Consider the following 22,775-nt stretch of genomic DNA (forward strand, 5'->3'; position numbering starts at 1 on the left):
CCATTGAAATTCATGGGAACTAGAGTCCCAATTTGACCAAAAAATTGATGTTCTTTGGCCATGGTGGATATAGGAGGGTCAGAAGGGTTTGGATGTGGAGTACTAAGAACTGGATGTGGATGAGGAGTTTGCTTTCTCAACCGTTGAACTCACGATTATACGGAACAATCTGTTGCTTTGATGTGCGTGTGTTATAATGCATGCGAACAACACTATAAACCAAGCGTAAGCATTGACAAGCAAAAGATAAACAATACACAAAAAGAAAAGAAAATAAAATACATCAAGTACAAATGAATGTAAACATATTGCCTTGTCCCCGACAACAACGCCATTTTGATAGCAAGTTTTCGCAATCGTTGTACTAAATCCTGATCAAAAAATATTTTTATAAACACCCAATACTATACAAATGTAACAACCCGATAATTTTCGTATAAATATTTTTTTAAAAATATTGACAGAAAGAAGTATTTTTGAAATTAGTACAAGTTTTTTTAGTGTGCCCATTTACATGAAAGTTAGGCTAGAGGCTTTAATTAATTTCTTCTACTCAATCAAACACTTAGCCCAACCTAAACAAACTTATGAATAAATAAATAAAAAATAATAATTAGAGGTAATTGAAGAGGGGTCAGTTAGGAGGAGTGGTTTAGGGTAGTTTTGTAACTCCATTTGTGTAGAATTTGGAAAGATTGCATACAATTACTAATATCCTAATTATGGAAATTGCATTCTAGCAAAACAAGGAAAAAAATCTCCTCCTCCATGGCCCAGCCTCTACACACCTACCACCACCCTCCTCCAAACCTTGGTATTTCCTCCATTTTGCGAATTGATTTATAAGTATACTCTTTAAACTATGATTATTTTTGTAAAAGGCATGACTTTTTTGTTTAACTATCAAATTATAAACCCTTATAAATTTGAAAATTTTATTAAATATGTGATATTGTGTGTTATAGTTTTATAATATTAATGTGATATAGAAATTCTTATGAGAATTAGATAATTGAAATTGTGAGCATATTAATATGACTATTTGTTGTAAGAATGGTTAGAAGAATTCAATGATGTATGTATATTATAATATAAGCATAGAATTTTGTACATACATTTTCAAATTAAGTGAAAAGTAATTTTCGATATAGATATATGTGCTAAATTTTGAAAATTGTATTGTGAAAGTGTGTAGTTTTGGTTAAAATTTTATTGTGATTATAAAATGATAAAACTGAAACAATTAAAATTAAAAGGATGTTAGAGATCCACCAAATGTGGGTAGCCTTAACCGGATGTGTATAGGTTACAAGAAAAGCCCGAAAGCTATTCCCGTCCCTTTCAGGGGAGATGCCAACCATCTCTCCTTTCTACAAACACAATTAAAAGGATGTTGATTGTCATAATTATAAAAAATTTGGATAGGATAATAATAATGTTAATATTGTACGTTTTTTTTAGTAAATTGGTAATATTCTATAGGGTTTTTAAATTGGTTGAAAAAATGATTTTTCGGATTCTTTTTGACCTTAAAATAGGTTAAAAATACCTAGGGTAATTTAATTATTATGAAACTTGGTATTACGGGGCTTTAATACCTTCTAAATGCAACGATGAACTCGAAATTTCAGTTTGTCAATCCTAATATATTGTTTTAGACAGATTCGCAAATCTAAAGTTTTATTGAATAATGTGATTGTATGAAACGTAAGGGATGACTTTGTGATTGTTATAGGATGTCTTGTGACGATGTGTGTAAAGTGGTTTGTGATTTAAGATAGAATAAATGTGTGCTTATCCTAGTATGTACGATTAAATTATGTAGGATCTCGATTTGTGACTGGAAGTTGATAAGTACAGGCTCGGTACATAAGCTGTGCACCCTGTACTATAGCACAGGACCTCACAATCATGGGAGCCCCAACACTAGTGGAAAAAAACTTATCTGCTGCTAATCATTTGCTGCGATTTTTTATATGCGCAGCTATAAATAGGAAAAAGAATTAGGAAAAAAAATAGACAACAAATGCTACGGTTTTTATGGTGCCCGCGGCATATAACCATTTGGACACATCAAATGTTGCAGTATTAAGGTTGCCCACAACATTTAACCCTTTCGCGCCTTTTAACGTTACAATGCAAAACCTTTCTTTCGTTTCATTAAACCTACTGTCTTCTTCAAACCTTCAAACGCACGACTATTTATTAAAGCTACAATCACTAGTGGAAAAAACGTCATTTGAAGCGTGTCATTTGCTGCGGTTTTTCTTAGACGCAGCATTTAATAGCAAAAATAAAAAGAAAAAAAATATATAGTACAAATGCTGCGGGCTACCTGATGCCCGCAGCAAATAAGCATTATTTGCTGCGGTTTTATTAAGCTCGCAGCAAATAAGTGCTTATTAAACGAAAAAAAAAGAAAAACAAAATTTATTATTTGCTGCGGGCTTTCTAAAACCGCAGCAAATATTCATTTTTTTTCGTTTAATAATGCTTATTTGTTGCGGTTTTTTAAGAAGCCCGCAGCAAATAGTCAGTTCAAAAAATATAAAAAACACATTTTGACGTTCAATTTCTTAAAACCCTAAAATAACTTTCTTCAAAAACCCACGACGACTACTGTCTTCTTCTTCAAGCTCTTCAAAAACCCACGAAAAATCTCTTTAAGTTCTTTACGTTTTTCAAATCATATTACTCTACTGTGTTTTCTCTACATTTCGTTCATCATCTTTCAAACCCCACGACTTTGTTTAAGTTTTTCAAGTTCCTGTGTTGTTGAAATTTGTTGCTTCAATAACCACCCATTGCACGAATTTCCTTCTCCATCTTTGTTTATGCTCTTCAACGCACCATTATTGCTTTTCCTTCAAAAGCCACGAAATTAGGGCTAGTCTTGTTCTTTTTCAAGTCATTGTGTTTTAATAAGTATTTAGTCTTTTTCTATACTAATTTTGATTTTGTTTTTCATTGTAGGTTACATAATCTTATTGTAGAAACAAAATCATCATATCTCATTACCAAGGTATGTATTTTATATTTGAATCTGAATAATTTACTTATGTATGTACTTGAATATTTGAATGTGAATAATTTTAATTAATTAGGATTTTTAGGGTAGATTGAATATGAATAATTTACTTATATATATATGTAGTTGTATATTTGAATGTGAATAATTACTTATGTATGTGGTATCAATGGTTCAATGGGTAGTTGTTCTTATAAACGACATCATGTAAGATTATAATCATGTAATTAATTATCAATCTTTATTTGGTGATGATAATTTTTGCTGGTATTAAACCCGGTTTGCTTTATTATCTGTATGAAGTAGAAATTTGGAAGTAGGATAGTGGCTTTTGCTTATCAAAAATCGGCTAAGAAACTGAAGAGATTTAAAGAACCTCAGAATGAAATGAGATTTATATACATTACTTATATAATACAATAAGATATCTTTTAGCTAATGAATAATTCTTTTAGCTTCAATCAGGTTCAAAAGGTTTGTTGCTTTTGTGTCATTATTTTTATGTTTATAAAGATTTAAGATTGAACGCGATGTTTGTGAATGATCAAGTTCCTTGGTGATTGATTGTTGATAATGTATTATTCATTTTCTATTTTTAGGATTAAGTTGGTATTCTAATGTACATCTAGGATGTTAATTAATTATGTTTTTGGATGAGTTTAATGCTTATTTGTGTTTCGTTGGATTTGCAGATTGACAGTTTGCCATGTCGATGTTTATTCGAAGGACAAAAATTCTCAACTCGAATCCACTATTCACTTTCGCAAGCTGCTTTCTATATGAAACATGTAGGATTAAATCTCAAAAACCGAGAGCTTTTGATGTGTGGCACTCATTTGGAGTCAAGTATTCATTATTTTTATGACTAGAGTAAGTTTAAAAGTAATTGTGTCAAGTTTAAGCACCTTTTGATTTATTAGGACTTTAATTTGTATATGTACATATTATTATATTATATATACGATCGAGAATTTACAAAGATCTTATTGGTGATTATTGGTGTTAATTGGTGATTATCATTGGATTAATCATTGTTTATTACATTGTACATTATTGGATTATTTAATACTATTAAACGAAAAAAGCAAAATAAAAAAAAACAAAAAAAACAAAAGGCTATTATTTGCTGCGGGCTTCTTCAAAATCGCAGCAAATAGTCATACACTATTTGCTGCGGTTTTTTAAGAAGACCGCAGCAAATAGCCTTTTTTTGCTACGGTTTTAAACCGCAGCATTTAAAATAGGTCATTTGCTGCTATCACTATTGTTGCGGGCCAAAACCGCAGCATATTATGGCCACAAAAGGGCAGCAAATAAGGTTTTTTCCACTAGTGAATCTTCTTAGTTCTTGCTCTTCTTCATCAACTTATTCTTGCTCTTCTTCTTCATCTGCTGCTTACATACAAAACCTACGAAATTTGGGCTTAGTTCTTGCTCTTCTTCAAGATATAATTTTTTTAAAGCTTAGTTCTCAAACCCATTATTGTTCAAGCTTCATTAATTGTGTTTTAGGGCTTAGTTTATTTTATATGAATTTTATTTTTCTTTTTCATTTTATAGGTAATACACAACCCAAAACCCACGAAAATTCAAGGTATAATTTTCATTTTGATTTTGTAAATTAGGTTTAAATTTATCATAATTTATCAATGTGTATGTAGTTGTTGTTTTTAATTTTTAAATTTATCATACATTTCATGTTTTGTTATATTTTTAAGTTATTTCTTCATTTTATTTATGAATGTGTATGTAGTTGTGGTTTTTAAGTTTTAAATTTATCATAATTTTTTTATAGTTTGTAAATTAGGTTTAATTAGGGTTGTTTATGGTTAAATTTATTATTATTAGGGTTAATTTGTGTTAAAACAATTTTCTTATTAGAATATACATATTTTTTGAACAATTTATATATTATGATGATTTATTATTAATATTGTAAATTAGGGTTAAATGAATGATTATTACTTAATTTTGTGGTTAATTAGAGTTCGTTAAGTATATATGTTAAAAGTTGTATATTATTTTTATTTTGAATTAATTAATCACACTTGGGATGACAAAAGATCGTTCCTGGATGTATGGAAGCATTGAATCGTCAGAATTTATTGATGGCGTATTATAATTTTGTAGTATTGCGGTTGAACATCAAGTTAGGACGGGGGGAGTTGGTTTTTATTACCCATGTCTCACTTGTGGAAATGTATCAAAGGTAGATAGTATTCATATCCTTAGGGAGCACATACTTCGACGTGGGTTTAGGCCTCAATATCATGTTTGGGTTTGGCATGGTGAGGAGGGAGTTTACAAAGAGAAAAGTGTTGTTGAGGATGTCAATAATGTGGCCGATGTCAATGAGGATGTAGTAGATCATGTTGATGGGTATGAGACAGATGAAGAGAATGTCGATGAGGATGTGGATCTTGTTGATGAGATGATGGAGGGAGTCGAGGATGAGTTAGGAAAACGTCCTATTGTTTTTGATTTGTTGACAGAAGCTTCTCAAAAGCCTTTGTACCCTAAATGTACAAAGTTCACCAAACTAACAGCAATGTTGACAATTTTCAACATTAAGTCAAAGTTCAATTGGAGTGACGCTAGTTTCACAATGTTATTAGAAGTGTTAGGTGAGATGCTTCGTGAGGGAAATGAACTTCCAGAGTCAACATATTATGCCAAAAAGCTCATGTGTCCTTTTGACTTAAAGTACTAGAAGATTCATGCGTGTCCGAATGATTATGTATTGTATTGGAATGAAAACGAGAACTTAGAAGAGTGTCCTAGGTGTGGGTTATCGCGCTACGAGCGTTAAGGACTCGGGATGCTAAAGGACCCTGCGTTAAGGTATTGTGATATCTTCTAATAATACCTAGATTCAAGCGCTTGTTTTCTATAAAGAAAGATGCTTTAAATTTGAGGTGCATGCAGATAGGGTGAAGAAAGGTCATTTGCTCACACATCCATCTGATTCTCTGGAGTGAAAGAGTATTGATAGGTTGCATAAGACTTTTGGGGATGAATTTCGTAATTTAACGCTCGAACTGTGTACGGATGGAATGAACCCATTCGGCAATCTTAGTTCTTAACATAGTACTTGGCCGGTTTAATGATCTATAATTTTCCACCTTGGTTGTGTATGAAGCGTAAGTACATTATGCTTTCGCTTCTTATCTTGGGTCCTAAATAACCTAGCAATGACATAGATGTATAGCTTGCACCTCTCGTTGATGATTTGAGAAAGATGTGGGATGAAGGCGTTTCCGTGTTTGATGCATATGCTAATGAAAAGTTCACCTTGCGTGCAATGTTTTTTTGCACCGTTAATGATTTTCTAGCATATGGCAACTTATTGGAGTATAAGAACAAAGGGAAGAAAGCATGCCCAATATGTATCAAGGACATGCAATCCACGTGGATTCCTAAGTGCGTACACGTATTCATGCACCATTGAAAGTTCCTCTCACGAGATCACCAATATCGTAAGAAGAAGAAGATGTTCAACGAGGAGGTTGAGGACCGTGTAGCTCGTCGACCGTTGACCGGTTATGAGGTTTATGAACAGGTTAAGGGAGTTGAGACTGTATTTGGTGAAACAGGGCAAGTGCAAGGGGGTAAAGACCGATTATGAACAAAGAATCAATCTTTTGGAAGCTTCTATATTGGAGAGATCTACAGGTTAGACATTGTCTTGACGTTATGCATATAGAGACAAATGTATGCGATGCCATTCTCAAAACTCTCATGAACATTCCGGGTAAGACAAAGGATGTTAAGGCCGTGCGAGATTGGTTTGAATGTAAGGGTGTTCGTCCGGAGTTGTGGGCACATGTTAAGGTGAGTAAGAAAAGAAATAGAGCTGATGAAGTTAGTGGCAGTAACAAGGGAAAGGGCAGTGAGAAGAAGATGAGTAATGACAAAGTTTATTTGCCTCCATCTTGCTACACATTGTCAAAAGAAGAGAAGCAGGCATTTTGTGAGTCTTTGTATGGCATTAAGGTTCCATCTGGGTACTCATCCAACATGAAGAGATTTGTGACCCTAAATGGTGAGTTGAAGTTGGGAAGCATGAAATTTCACGATTGCCATGTAATGATGCAAGTGTTCTTATCAATTGCAATCCGTGGAATATTGCCAAAACATGTGAGATATGCTATTACCGAGCTATGTTCGTTCTTCAACACAATTTGTAGTAAAGTTCTTGATCCCTTTCAACTTGATGCTCTTCAAGTCTACGTGATTGTAACTTTATGCAAGTTTGAGATGTGTTTTCCACCTTCTTTCTTTGACATAATGGTTCATCTTATTGTCCATCTCATTCGTGAGATCAAGCTTTTGGGTCCAGTTTTTTTAAGGTGGTGCTATCCTTTTGAAAGACACATGGGTGTTTTACAAAACAAGTTGAGGAATCTAACACAACCCGAGGGGAATATGATTCAAGGCACTGTGAGTGATGAGATTAGTAACTTTATAGCTGAGTATTTGGCCATGGCAAAGCCTATTGGATTTCTCACCTCTTAACATGAAGGAAGGCTTGAGGGAAAAGGAACAATTGGCTCCAAATCGATCACACCTCCTCGAGACAGTCTTTTACTAGCACACTTGTATGTGTTGCATCATTTTCCCTGAAGTCCATCCTTTTCGCATTTAGATATATTGCGCGCAAAATATCCTTGTAAAGGGGATAGAGGATTGATACAGTTGCATAACAAGACATTTATTGATTGGTTTCATAATCGAGTAATTAGTGAAGAACTCAAGGGTGTATCTGAAATTGTTAAGTGGTTAGCTTTTGGTCCTCGTGATAATGTCAATAAATATGAAGGTTACGATGTCAATGGCTTCACATTTTGGACTAAGGGTCAAGATAAGAAGTCATCTTATCTATAGAATAGCGGGGTTTCTATTTTTTAGCGTCATCTACATTTTACGCGAGTGCCAAGGATCAATCGCCGGTTAATGCTAAATTGGTATACTACGGGCGGGTACAAGAAATATGGGAGCTTGACTACTCTATTTTCACTATTGGTCTTTTCAAATGTAAGTTGATAGATAATAATCGACGATGCATAAGAAATGACGACCCTTATGGATTCACTCTTGTAGACTTAACTCGTTTGCGTGATAGTGAGGAGCTATTCATACTAGCCACACAAGCCAAGGAAGTATTCTACATTGTAGACCCGTCTGATAAAAAATGGTCTACATGAGGTGATGCTTATTATCTTACAATTTAGGCATTATTATTTAATTATTTTAATAACCGAATTACTGACAAAATTTTCTTATTTGTGAGCTTAGTGGGACTTACGAGAAGATAAATTCTTGCGAACCTCCAATAAAAATTGGATGGTTTTGTCCAGAATCGATTTCGGGTACTAAAAGCGTAAATGATGCAGATGACGTCAAAGAATACATTGAGACTGCTTTGGATAATTCCTTTGCATCTAAACACACGTTCATTCTGGCTCCATATGTGGAAGAGTATGTTTTATTTTTGAAATTGAACTTATCTTTTGATTTTTAAGTTCAGACAATATCTCTAATTTGTTGATTTCAAATTTGCGTTTGTAGTTTGCATTGGATACTTTTAGTCATATGTCCTTTGACGAATACTGTGCACGTCTTCGAATCATTACAAAAAGCTCAAAGCCCGCCTCACAACACAAAATTCAAAGCCTTGTTGAATGCGTACGTAATTTTATAAATTTTACCAATTTCATTTAATTAAGTGTTATATATACATAAATAGTATTACATTAATATTATTAAATACATTGATATATAAATAGTTATACTTTTCCCATGTGTTTCAGCATAATGAAGAAAATGCGTGGAGAAATAGGATCTATATCCAGAGCCTCATTTCCAATATGGACAGCAGTAAAGGTACACAACACTATTCGATTTTAAGTGTTTTTAAGCATTTTTGGTACTTTTGCGCATAAAGTATCTCAAACTTGGTTTGTGTTGCACGAAACTTGGCACACAACACTATTTGGTAATATTATTGTGTTAAACTGGTTAGAATTAAAAATCATAGTCATATGTTAGAAATTACGTGCTAAGTTGCGATTTTACGGGTTTTTAAGAGTTTTTGGTACTTTCGCGCATAAAGTATCTCAAACTTGGTTTGTTTTGCACGAATATTGACACAAAACACTATTTGGTAAATATTATTGTGTTAAAGTGGTTAGAATTGAAAATCATAGTCATATGCATGAAATTACGTGCTAAGTTGCGATTTTATGGGTTTTTAAAGCTTTTTTGGTATTTTCGCGCATAAAGTATCTCAAACTTGGTTTGTTTTCCACGAAACATGGCACACAACACTATTTGGTAAATATTATTGTGTTGAAGCGGTTAGAATTCAAAATCATAGTCATATGCTTGAAATTACGTGCTAAGTTGCGATTTTAAGGGTTTTTTTTAAGCTTTTTAGGTATTTTCGCGCATAAAGTATGTCAAACTTGGTTTGTTTTGCAGGAAACTTAGCACACAATACTATTCGGTATATATTATTATGTTGAAGTGGTTAGAATTTAGAATCATAGTCATATGCATGAAATTACGTGCTATGTTGCGATTTTATGGGTTTTTAAGCTTTTTTGGTACTTTCGCGCATAAAGTATCTCAAACTTGGTTTGTTTTGCACGAAACTTGGCACACAACACTATTTGGTTAATATTATTGTGTTAAAGTGGTTAGAATTAAAAATCATAATCATATGCTTGAAATTACGTGCTAAGTTGCGATTTTAAGGGTTTTTAAAGCTTTTTTGGCACTAATATCTATTTTCTCTTAGTGCTTTTGACAAGATTATAATACCGTTGATTGCAGCTTCTACACTCTCAAATACATGGACGATATCTTACAATCCGTGAAGGAGGTTGGAGTCGAAAACATTGATGTCGTAAGTATTTGTTACGTTCTTAAATTATAATATTATATATTTACTATTGGTACGTAAAATCTAATGTTTATGTATCATTTAATTTAATTTTATGTTATAGGTTTTATACGACACTCCAAGGGGAATACGCCCTTTGAGAGATGGGGAAATGCGCGAATCGAAAGACAAGATTGCCGCGTATCTTGCTAATTTTTGTTCTTGGTAAATAATGTAATAAGTTTAGATTTAGGACTTTTGTATATGTATAGTATTATATATATGTTCGAGAGTGTATATACATATTAGTTCATGATTATTGGTGATAATTGGTGATTATCATTGGATTATTACATTGTACATTAATCATTGTTTATTATATTGTACATTAATTATTGAATTATTTATTAATATTAAACGAAAAAAGCGAAAAAAAAAAAATTTGTATGCTATATGCTGCGGGCCTCCTTAAACCGCAGCATATAGTGTTACACTATATGCTGCGGTTTTAGGAGGCCCGCAGCATATAGTCTTACACTATATGCTGCTGTTTTGGGAGGCCCGCAACATATAGGCTTTTTTGTGTTGCGGTTATAAATCGCAGCATTTCAAATATGCCATCTGCTGCTATCACTAATACTTAGGGTCTAATTGCAGCATATTATGGCCAAAAAATCGCAGCAAATGAAGATTTTTCTACCAGTGCAAAACTATTCCAACAAATGGACCGTTTTTTTTTGTAAGTGAAGTGAAGTACAACATTAGACTTAAGAGTATAATACACACAATTGACTTTTGCTTCAACAATAAAAAAGTGAACTTTTCCATATGAAAAATTACTCTGTGAAAGTAGATGTAGAGAGAAATGAAAAGATATTCTAGTCAGTATATTTTTATCACCTTTTCCATTGCCAGTTAAGGGAACTACGATTGAGAACAGTTTGAATTTTCCAACTTCTTCATCATCATCTGATCATTTATTCATCTTCAAGTAAGTATAATTCGTTAATTTTTCTCATAATTCTCTTATTTCGTTTATGGGTTTGTAATTTTTATAATTGTAGTTTACTCATTCTAATTATCGTCAAGTAAAAGGTTGGTATTAACTTGTATTGGAATATAATATATAATTTTAATAAAGTAATATGAATTTTTCTTGTTACAAGAAGGTTCCATCTCAAAAATGCCACAGGGCCCCCGAAACGTTTGAGGTGGCCCTAGATAAGTACATTTAGAGTTGCTCTTGTCTTCTTAAGGTATGTACATGTAGTAAAATATTATATCACGCTGATTGTTTATCCAGGAAAATGAATGAAGTATAAAGATGATAGTATGTTTTCCTTAATCAAGAGGTATGATTTCAATAATTTGATAAGTAGAGTAGTATGTCCTCACTAACATAAAAGTGGACATAGTATGACGTCAATTGGTGGATTGATTTTACTCGTGGTACATGGGGGCATTATGAGCCATTGCGAGGCACCAAAGTATGGTGTGTTGCCTATGGTAGAGACTTGCTTAGGGGTTTGCTCCCCCTAATGTATTGTTCTCACACTTGGATATTGGGTTGTTTTCGTAGTATGGTGGCTTTGTTCTGGTAATATGGCTGGGTAGTTACATTAGTATGACAGACTATTTTATTTATAAGTGAATTATTAAGAAACGATGAAGTCGAAAATAATTAAAAAGTAACTAAAATAACTATAATGGACCAAGCTTATAAAAAATATTGTTACTTTAATTTTATGATTATTTTGTGTAGTATATTGTTGACGTGTACCTTTGATCTTAATGATCTTGCGATGATGTTGTTCCTTTTGTGGTTAACAACTAGCAGTTAGTTAAGTTGTAGGTTGGGGAGTGAGGTTCCACTTGCGAAGAATAAAATTTTCTTAATCATGGAAGAAATGGACTTTAAACCTTTATTTTATTACTTAGACATTTGTTTTGGGTTAAGAGGTGCCAATGCTCTCGAGTTGTATTTCTTTACGGATAATTAATGCTTCTACCATTTTACTTTAATTTTCCCTGCTAGGCCTTAAACTTTTATAAAATCTTAGCTTAACCTAGCAAGGTCGATTTTAACAAAAGATGAACTAGGTCAAGAGAGATCAAACAATGATTAATTAAGACACTCAACATAACGAGAGAAAGTTGGTGATCCCACGAACGACCTATAATCACCCTAAGTCTCCCTAGGAGTGGCAGTACAAGATTCGTATCGAATGTCAACAAACAATCATTATTAACCTCACCTTAATCCTATACAAAGAAGAACATACCATTCCAGGGTGTCACTAATCAAACCCCTAACAAAACAACTTACTCATGCTGGAAATAACTAGGTTAAAAGCAATAAATGAAGGAATAAAACTAAGCATGATGAACTTGAATGAAATCTACAAGAACGCAATAAATAAAGCAATAAGGAATTAAAGTAAAATATTCTCATAAAGAATAAAATATCTAATAACAATAATGGAAACAATAAGAGTAATGAAAGCAATAAATGAACTTGGCGACAATAAAGAATTGAAAACTTATATCAAATAAAATGCTTGAATGAAAGGTAAGCTTCAATCCAATACAATACTTGATATGAAATGGTTAAAGAAAAAGACTTTGAATGTAAGGAAAGAAATAAACGAAAACATTAAAGAAAGCATTAAAGAAAAATTAAACTTTAATTGTAATAGCCCAAGTTAAAGCCAACCGGATATCACATGCAAATATAAACTCTGGGTTACATGTCGGACATTTAAATTAAACCGTTTTTAGGACCGACAACGTTCTAGTGATAAAGAAATAAATAACAATAACGAATTTAATAAATCAACTGAACTCTTAAGGTTGACAACTTGAGAACCTACTGGCCTCATCCAAAACTAATTAATTTTCAAAATAAAAGCATACTTGCGATAAAAAAAAATAATAAAGTTTCTTCGACAAAAAAAATAACGCAAGTCTACATGTTCTATTGCTTAATTCCTCACACACCAGCCCTACCTGCAAGTCAACCTGCTAATCGTCTAATGACAACAACATAGCACGTTCCAAAGAACATAAACTACTACACGTCAGAGACTTCATACAATGCATTATATAGGTTATACATACAAGCAATGAGTTCATCCTAGCATGCAAAGGCTCTAATAGTTTAGATATCATATTTGACTTTTCAAATCCCAACTGATGTCGTTGCCCATCCTGTTCGGATCGCCAGAGTAATATCAAGGTTTGGAGGAATACACATGGGAGAGCTAATCCTAAGGCAACCTTCGACCTAAGACGTTGCCCCTCTTGTTCGGGTCGTCATAGGTAAAGTATGCATACTTCCATGGTGACCATAATGATCCATAACTGTCATGCGAAACAGATAATAATAATTCTAACCCCATAAGGGCACCAAATCTAATTTATACCAACCCAATAAGGGTAACAACACATTCATCCTCCAATTGCATGTTAAACTCCTTTCAAATTATTTGAGGTGTCTAAGCCTTAAGTGATATACAACATCACATCATAGAATGAATACAAAATTACTTTACATAACCAATTGCAAAAGTATAGTCTAAGCGTGTACCTTAGCAGCACGATAGATCAACACAAGCACTTCAAGAATGGAATTTCAACCTATTATGAACCGAGGTTCTAAATACAAACGCACATATAAAAATCACGTATTAGTATGTGTTTCATATTCAACCCACTTTATACCATCAAGGCATCACTAAAATTCATAAGCTTAAACGATTAAATCATAAATCTCAATATTTCCTATTTTCTAAAAGCGACTTGTAACTTTACTAGTCTTTTTGGACAGTTTAGAAAATTCAAACAGAAAATCCGACCTTATCATTTCGTTTGGAAGAAATCAATTACGTTGGGTACCAAATTTTATAATTTTTAACACTCATTTATTATTTTAAATTAATTTTAGCGTTTAAATGACTTTTAATGAGATCAATAAGCAAAACGACAACAAAACGCACCCAAAACACGAGGCTTGAGGCACTCCTGCCGAGCAAAAAGCTATTGTCTAGAATTTTTTTATTTTATTAACTTATTTTATTTTAATAACTACATCCCTTTAATTTTCTTTTATAATTCAATGATTTATATTCTCAACACTTACAATTCATCATATACCACCATAAATCAATCATATTAATGAAATCAACCAAACATTAATAAATTCATAAATCAAAATATGAACACCCACACATTACAAATCTCATCACCAAATTAAAGATTAATTAGAACATTCCCATCACTCATCAAATATATATATATATATATATATATATATATATATATATATATATATATATATATATATATATATATATATATATATATATATATATATATATATATATATATATATATATATATATATATATATATATATATATATAGTTTTTTGTCATATATGCATAAAAAGTAAAAATCATGAGCATGATCCTTCTAGGAAATTGAAAATTTGCTAAAGAATCATAAAATGCGATAACTAAAAAATAAATAAATACACACACATAATTCTTCTTAAATTAAGATTTTGTTAAAGAATTATAATCTCATAAAAACTATATAAAACAAGTCATAAACACAATCCCTCATAACAAATTGAAACTTTGTTAAATGAATATAAATTCATGAAAACTATATAAATTAAAATACAAACATAATTCCTCTAACAAATTGAATTTCGTTAAAGAATTATAAATCATAAGAAACTTTATAAAATAAAACATGAACATAATTCTTCTAACAAATTGAATTTTGTTAAAGAATTATAAGCCATGGAAAAACTATATAAAATAATTCTTATGAATAAAATTCTTTTAACAAATTAAAATTTTGCAAAAGAATTATAGATCAAGAACTCACAAATTTCCAAGGATTAAAGAATGAATTTAGAACAAGTAAACACCCAAAATCAACTTAGGGATATTTTTCTCACTTTTCCTCTCTTTTCTCCCTTTTGGCCAAAAATGTTAAGAAAAGGGGTAAAATTTTCTGGTTTTTGATATTGTTTAAATGCTTCACAAGACCATTCAAAGGTCTATGTAATTATCCTTAATGCCTCACTTTAATGCCTAGCTTAATTGTCAAAAATTAAGCATTTAGGAAGGAGTTTCATGAACTCCTTAATTCCCTCTTCACAACCAGCCAACTATTCATATATATGGCCGTATATTTTTTTATTTTTTTAATTTAATTAATTAAATGTTCGGTCTAAACGTAAGACACAAAAACCGTTATGTGATAAACTGTTATGCGATGAAACGCGCGCACAACAAAAATATAATCAAATAATTAGTTAATGAATTTAATCGACTAATTATTTATATAATAGATAATTTTTATTCGATATTTTAACGGGGTGTTACATTAATCTAGGGCTTAAACTCTAATCGAGGGCTTGAACTAAGGGAAAACAATGAAGGTTGATGTCCTAAAGTGAGGCGAAGTCGGCATTCCCAATAGGCATGATTCTACCGAAAATGAGAATATATATAGCCTAAGAACATAGTGCTTGAAATGATAATAGCCCTTAACATTGGCTTGAGAAGTAATTCATTTTTGCGGAAAACAGGGCCCATTCCGTCAAATCTCGAAGAAATCAAATCTACTGTTGCGTTTAAATAGCCATTCAGTCAAAGCTAGGGTGAGTACGATCGAAGCTAGCTCCATTCGACTAAAGATGAGGTGATTCACCCGAAATAAGAAACTATTGTAGAGAACTTTGCCCGAAGCTAGATGGATTTGCCTAAAGTTTATATTCCTCCGCTCGAAGTTGCCTTTGGTTTGCGCAAATCGAAACCTGCTCAACACTCCAATTTTAACTGAAGCTACTGTTTGTTTCACCCGAAGCTGGGGATGTGGGTTCTTTACAGATTGTCGTTTGTCTATTCGATGGAATTGCCTTTAGGTTCGGTCAAGTCAATGCAATCTCTAGCCTGTATGTATCTTTAAGGTACCAAGAGGTTGTTGAACTTAGCAAGGCGTTTGCGAAAGTCACTTGCGTTCCAAAGTCTCAAACACATGGAAATTGACTTCGATGCCTTCGAAAATACCTTAAACAACCACCAAACAATCAAAGAGAAAAACAAGGTAAAATCACGCATAGTATGCATAGTATCAAGTGAAAAACGCGAGACTTGACACAATAAAGGGGTCGCAAACGTACTCATAAATGAGCAAATTATTTTGCCTATCTTCAAACTCCGCCATTCTTAAGTCAAGAATGGCATCATAATTAGGTTGTGGCTGGAAATAATAATGTAATAATATATTTGTGAGGTGGACCCCATCTTAAACACTTCTCTTTTCTTCCTTTTTTTTCACCGATGCAACATCCATATTCGCTGCTACCTCCAAATAAATTTGGTTGGTATCATGTTTAGGATTCTCAAAATGAATATGGACATACTCTTCCTTAAGAGAACAAAGATAGATTAAAACCATTATTAAATAATTAAAAAAATATTGTGAAATAAAATAAAATTTTAAAAATTTTCAGTGCACGATTTGTTTTACCCTTATTGTTGGTCCATTTAACAGTCTTGGTTTCATCATCGACCAAACCATGCGTTTTTTAGAGGACCTCATAAGACGGAGGTCGACTTCTCGAGGGTAGCTATTTGTTTCTTTGTGTCGTATAAATTATTTGTCATTGTATTCTCTTCATCCAATTCTTCTTTTACCAACGAGCTATGATCTATCGAGCACGCGAAAGTTAGTCTTGAGGTTTGTTAATCGACCTATCTTACTCATCTTGGTGTGATTCTTGCAACCAGGTGACCATGTTAGTAGAATTTAGCATCTCCAAAAAACTATCTAGACTTAGGGTTCATAATCTACAAGTACGTCACTAGATTGTGTAGGGAAAAAAATTGTGATAAGTGTCTGAAAATACACTTGCAGTTGCGTCGTATACCATCTATGAGTATGGACGTAGAATTATGTATTTTGGTACCGAGTAATTAATCATTTGTGTCTGCACTACCCTAGAATTTTTCTCAGCCTCCAAGTTATAATAACAGTTCTAGTCATCGTATTCTCAACGAATAACTTTCTTAATAAGTGTTCCCTAACTTGATCTGGTTCTTTCAATAATCAATTTTTGCATTTATTACACGGGCATTGTATCTCTGTGTTTGAACAATTTAAACTCTATTATACATCCATTTTCTATCATTACGTAAATCCATGTTAAGAACCTATAATTATAATAGAATATGGAGTAAATTTAAATAAACAAACATTTAATTGAACTAAATATTATATAAACAAAAGTTACACATACAATTATATTATCAACAATTATAAACATATTAGAACCAATCCTTTGTTCCTCGAACTGTCTATTGTTCCTAGATGAAGTTCGTAGGTCATAAGGGAACCAGTCAACTCCTCAAGATTGAATTTGGTGAAGTCCTTTGATTCTTGGATGACTGTGACTTTAGCTCTCCTACGTTCATCTTGAGGGAGGCTTCATAGTATTTTCCTAACCTCTTTATCAGTAGGAATATTTCTTTTGAGACAAGTTCATTAGTATTGGTGAATCTAGTAAAGATATCCTGGATGTTTTCCCTAGGTTTTATGCCAAATCGTTCATATTTAGACATTAGTAAGTCTATCTTTAAACGTTTCACTTCATTAGTACCCTCATGGGTAACTTCTAACAAGTCCCAAATCTGTTTGGAAGATTTACAACACATTATTTTGTTATGTTCATTTGGTCCAAGACCACAGTGAAGAATTTTAATGGCAAGAGCATTCATTTACATTTTTGAAAATGTTCCGTTTCATATTCATTTATAGGTTTTGGAACAATTTCATTATTTAAGTTAATAGTAGTAACCTCAAAGTCTCCAATTTTGATTACTCTCCATAGTTAATAGTTTTCAGTTTTGATGAAAATTTGCATTCTATTTTTCCAGTATGTGTAGAATTTACCATCGAACATTGGTAGCCTTTGGGTAGAGTACTGATGTATAATCTAACGGGATTAGAGTAACAAATAGGGGCTTTTCAAATGTTACAAGGTTTAGAAAAGGAATGTATTGGCTTAGAAGGTCTAGGTATGAAAATGAAATGATTTTAAGGGATTTATGTGGGTATAATATCGAATGGAAATTACTGTTTTAGGTTTGACAGAGGTTTTCAAGGTTTTGAAACACGTTTCAAAGGACCTTTTTTTGTTTTTTATATTACGAAAAATAAAAGAACAAACTAAGAACACTCACTAGATTGTTATGATTCAAGGATATGCAAGTAAGGAACATTCACTTAATCTTGCTAGGATGTATTCTTAATTTGAGGAACACTCACTCGAATTTAATTATACAAATTAGTATGTTTGAAACTCTCAACAAACTCACTAATTCCTTCAATAATGAGAAAAAACTCACAATCGAGAAACAAGACAAATTCCCTACAAGAATCTCAATGTCTTAATTAACAAGCAAAATAGCTTAAGGTTTTTTAATCAAATTTTTAAGTCTCAAGTCTATCATCATTCATCTCATTGCATAGCCTTATATAGTGTATGCAAGTACATGAAAACAAACCAAAAGTCTCCGAAAAACATACTAAAAGCCACGAAAAGTTCCTTGACATACTTTAGGATAATTCGGTTATAAATTATTAAAAACCCTAACAATAAGTTAGAAATAATGCTAGTTAAAACTCATTATTTTACTAACTTTTTTGTTGAAATAAATCAAAATTTAAAAACCTTGAAATGCCATCCATGGAAATCTTGTAATTCACCTTATGTTGATGCTTGAGATCCGAAACTTTAATTCTTCATAATCCTTTTTCTTGAATGCTTCTAACCCTTGGATACTCCTCTTGGATTCAGCCATTAAACCTTCAACAATGGAATTATGACTTGCAATAGCCATAGGTAAACGACAATAATCTCTCTTTCAATAGCTATAAAGTCGACATTATAAACTCCAACAGTTATATGGACGAAAATAATGATAATAGCCTTAATATTAAAAACTTTCCTTTCTTAAAAAGGTTATAATTGATATAGTAAAATGCAAGAATAAATTCAGCAATTATCACCTCTTGAATGGCTTAATTAAGGACGAAATAATATAGCAGTTTTCCTTCAAAATTTCCATACTTATACTAAACTTAAATTAGGCATATTCTCCAAGCCATAGACTATATTTAGGTATATTTATTTGACTTATTTTAGTAAGATACGTACAACATTGTCAAGCTAAAATAACGTGACACCTTATGTACCTCAAAGATAAATTATGCTGTACTTTGAAATTCTTAACAAAGCCTTGACAAAGAAGTCAAAGTCAGACTCATATTTGGACCTTTTCTAGTATTTGGACAATTAATTCATCATAAAACATTAATTTAACCCCTTGGAGCTTGGTTGCACGTTTTGACCATGAAGACTTCCAAAATGAAAAAGTAATCATGATGGATTATACATCAAGTATCCGTCTTCCATTCTTTAATTCATGTTTATCATCCCTAAATTACTAGGATTTTGCTCTCAAGATTTCCGGAGGAAATGAGGAACAACGCTTTGATACCAATTGTAGACTTATTTAGAGACAACAAGAGGGGGTGAATTGTTGTATGAGTTAGTTGGTGCGTTTTTGCAATTTTGTGGAATTAAAGACTTGAACTTACAAAGCAATATTAAAAGAGACACGCAATTTTTCGTGAAAAATCTTCTAGGCCTAATAAGAAGGAAAAACCATGACCCACTCGGAATTTCTAAAAACTCCACTATGTTTTAGGTAATTCTCAATTACATAAAACACTCTCTTACCTCTATTTAGGCCTTTGAGTTTCTTTACAAACGCAAATTCTCTCACTAGCTTCAACTCTGAAGCCCAAGCTTCGACTATGAAGCACACGCTCTCCATAGGCTTTCCCATGTCTAGTTTATGGGTTTTACTAAAACCCTTTTCCCTTTTTACAATATCAAAAACCTAAATATAAAAATCAATGAGTTGCATAAGAAAATTTACTTAGCTAATTAGCAATAAATATAATGTATGTTCCTTAGATTAACCGGTTTTCAAATTCCCCTTTTATATGAGAAGATCACGTTGCTTTTGCAAAATAACCAAACCACTTTACCTTTATCCTAAAATAAAGGAGGAGTGGGTAAGTATTTAACTAAAAATAGGCTACGGTTTTTTACTTGAAAAAGGTTGTTTGAATTAATCAATTGTATCAACAAAAACTGAGTAAAAATAAAAGCATTTATCTCCACTAAACATTGGTATGTGACGGTTATATTAAGATTATTTCAATTTAAATTATTTTTCCAATTAACTACTAATGCAACTTACTTAATTCATTCATGCATTCAACTTGAAATATATGGATCTTTAGAATTTCTCAGTTGAAGTCAAACTCCATACTTAATATTTGGGAACATTGCACTGTCTCTAAGATATCATCCAGAAACAGCAGACCTCTTGTTAATATTTTAATTTTTTGGTTATCACAGTCAATCACAATGTCCTCGACCTAGTCCTGTAGTAATATCATCAATGATCCTATTCGGACCCTGTAGTACTTAGATTTTACTCTGGATCTTTGATTGTATGATCTCTTAAAATAAAACTACTCATAAGAGTAAAGTTTAGTCATCATCAAAACATAAAAGGTCAATAGTTACGATGTAGATGGAAGAAGCACCACATAAAATTGACTATTTCTTAGATCATCTTTAATCTCATGGTATTCCAAGAAATAATAATCATTGGCACTCACATTTGTCGAAGTATAATATGCAGTTGCGGGTGCATGTTGTGCTCAAATTCCATAGATGGCATAACAACTAAAGATATGTTGGCTTAGTCAACGAAATTGTTCCCATAAAATGCGACAACACAAATGATCTTTAATTTCTTTACAAAGAATCCAGTATAACACTCTCGCACTAAGCATATAGATGTGAGTCATCACTTTATACAAAATCACTATAATACACAGGATATCAAGATCTAGTTCATAACAATGAAATTTCAAATTACAAACATATTTATAAAACATTTTCCCAAAGACAGATTTGATTTCAAAATATGTGAACATGGTATGTTGAATAGGGTTGTTCAAATTTAAGAGGAACATCTTATTTACTTGCATGCACATTAATTTTATGTACCATACTTTCACCATCAGATTAAAATCCTAGACACTAATTGCCATGCTTTGACATCTGATTTTGCTTTTTAAAATAAATGTAGATCACAATAATATTTAATATATTTCTATTTATATTTTTCAATATTTGAAATTTTGTTTGAAATTTTTTTCACTTTTTTGTTAACAAAGCTTCTTAAAATTTGTTTTGGAAACAAAATCTTCTATGTTGACTTATTTTAAATGGTTGCCGATGAGAGGAAAAATTCCAAATTTCCGAAATTGCAACCTACCATAAAACCCGTAATTACCTTTACGTATCCCTTTAAATTGTCAACTTCATCCAATGAAAGTCTTTCTTCCTTTGAAAATCAGCAAGTTATTCCTAACGTGCACACTTCTAATATTGATGATTCTTGCTTCATAGAAACCGCACACAAATAAAAACGAATTAAATTTTACAACAAGGATATTTGCTCATCGGATTTCTTAAATCTTAAATTCTTTGACAAAGAAAATTTTATTTGCTTTGACATAATTATAGTTTCATCCTTTTGAGATCTTCTCAATGGTGGTGATGTTCAATTCCTCCTTCTACTTAACAAAAACAAATTTTGAAGTGCAAAAATCGATCTTTATCCTTTCTACAAAAGCTTTTAGGTCGCATTTTAGGTGTCCTTTTTGAAAGTCATCGCACCTTGGACAAAAATACGATCCAACAATTCATTCAAACCCAAAATGAGTATTTCACTAACCCCCCTCCATAGACCAAAAGTCAACCTGTAATGTGTTCAATTTGGAAGACAAGAATCTTCTGATCCAATAATGCTTTATTCACAAAAGTCACTTAAAAATTCATGTTTTTCACTCCAGTCTTGCTTTAATGGATGACATTATGCATTGTGATAACTAAGATATTCTCCACCTTATTTATACGACTATGCATGGGGCCATATTTGGAAAACGAACCTCACCCCCTCTTTTTGCTAATCTTCTTTCCAAGATTTTTCCACACTTTGACATTAGTATGGAAAAAGGTGGTGGGAAAATTTAATGAAAGGCTTTGAAAAATTTGGGAATCACTAAAGATGAGAATGGAAAATGGACTTTAAAAGTTTGTGACTTATAAAAGAAATATTTACTGCTTTAAATGCTAGAGTTGACAACTTTTATATATATATATATATATATATATATATATATATATATATATATATATATATATATATATATATATATATATATATATATATATATATATATATATATATATATATATATATATATATATATATATATATATATATATATATATATATATATATATATATATATATATATATATATATATATATATATATATATATATATATATATATATATATATATATATATATATATATATATATATATATATATATATATATATATATATATATATATATATATATATGATATGATATGATATGATATGATATTGTTAGAGTATATAACATATCCTGGGGCTTCAACCATAAGTTTAAGCTTTTGGTTGAGTTGGTTCCTTGACATGGTATTAGAAGCCAATGTGACAAAAGGTCACGGGTTCGAATCTCAACCACCCCTCATTCAAAGTGGAATATTGAGCACCATGTATGAGGAGAACATGTGTTGCATCCACACTTCTAGCCCAAAGGGCTCTCGTGTGAGGGGGCGTGTTAGAGTATATAACATATC

General features: G+C 31.8%; 1 non-coding gene across 1 annotated transcript; it reads right to left on the reverse strand.

Moving 5' to 3' along the window:
- Nucleotides 1-1,245: 1,245 nt before the first annotated feature.
- LOC130826349 (U6atac minor spliceosomal RNA) lies at nt 1,246-1,380 on the reverse strand. Its single transcript, XR_009047067.1, has one exon. It is a non-coding gene; the product is annotated as a U6atac minor spliceosomal RNA (small nuclear RNA).
- Between the last annotated feature and the right edge of the window lie 21,395 nt (nt 1,381-22,775).

Source organism: Amaranthus tricolor, chromosome 10 (genome assembly GCF_026212465.1).
Source record: "Amaranthus tricolor cultivar Red isolate AtriRed21 chromosome 10, ASM2621246v1, whole genome shotgun sequence".
Lineage (NCBI taxonomy): Eukaryota > Viridiplantae > Streptophyta > Magnoliopsida > Caryophyllales > Amaranthaceae > Amaranthus > Amaranthus tricolor.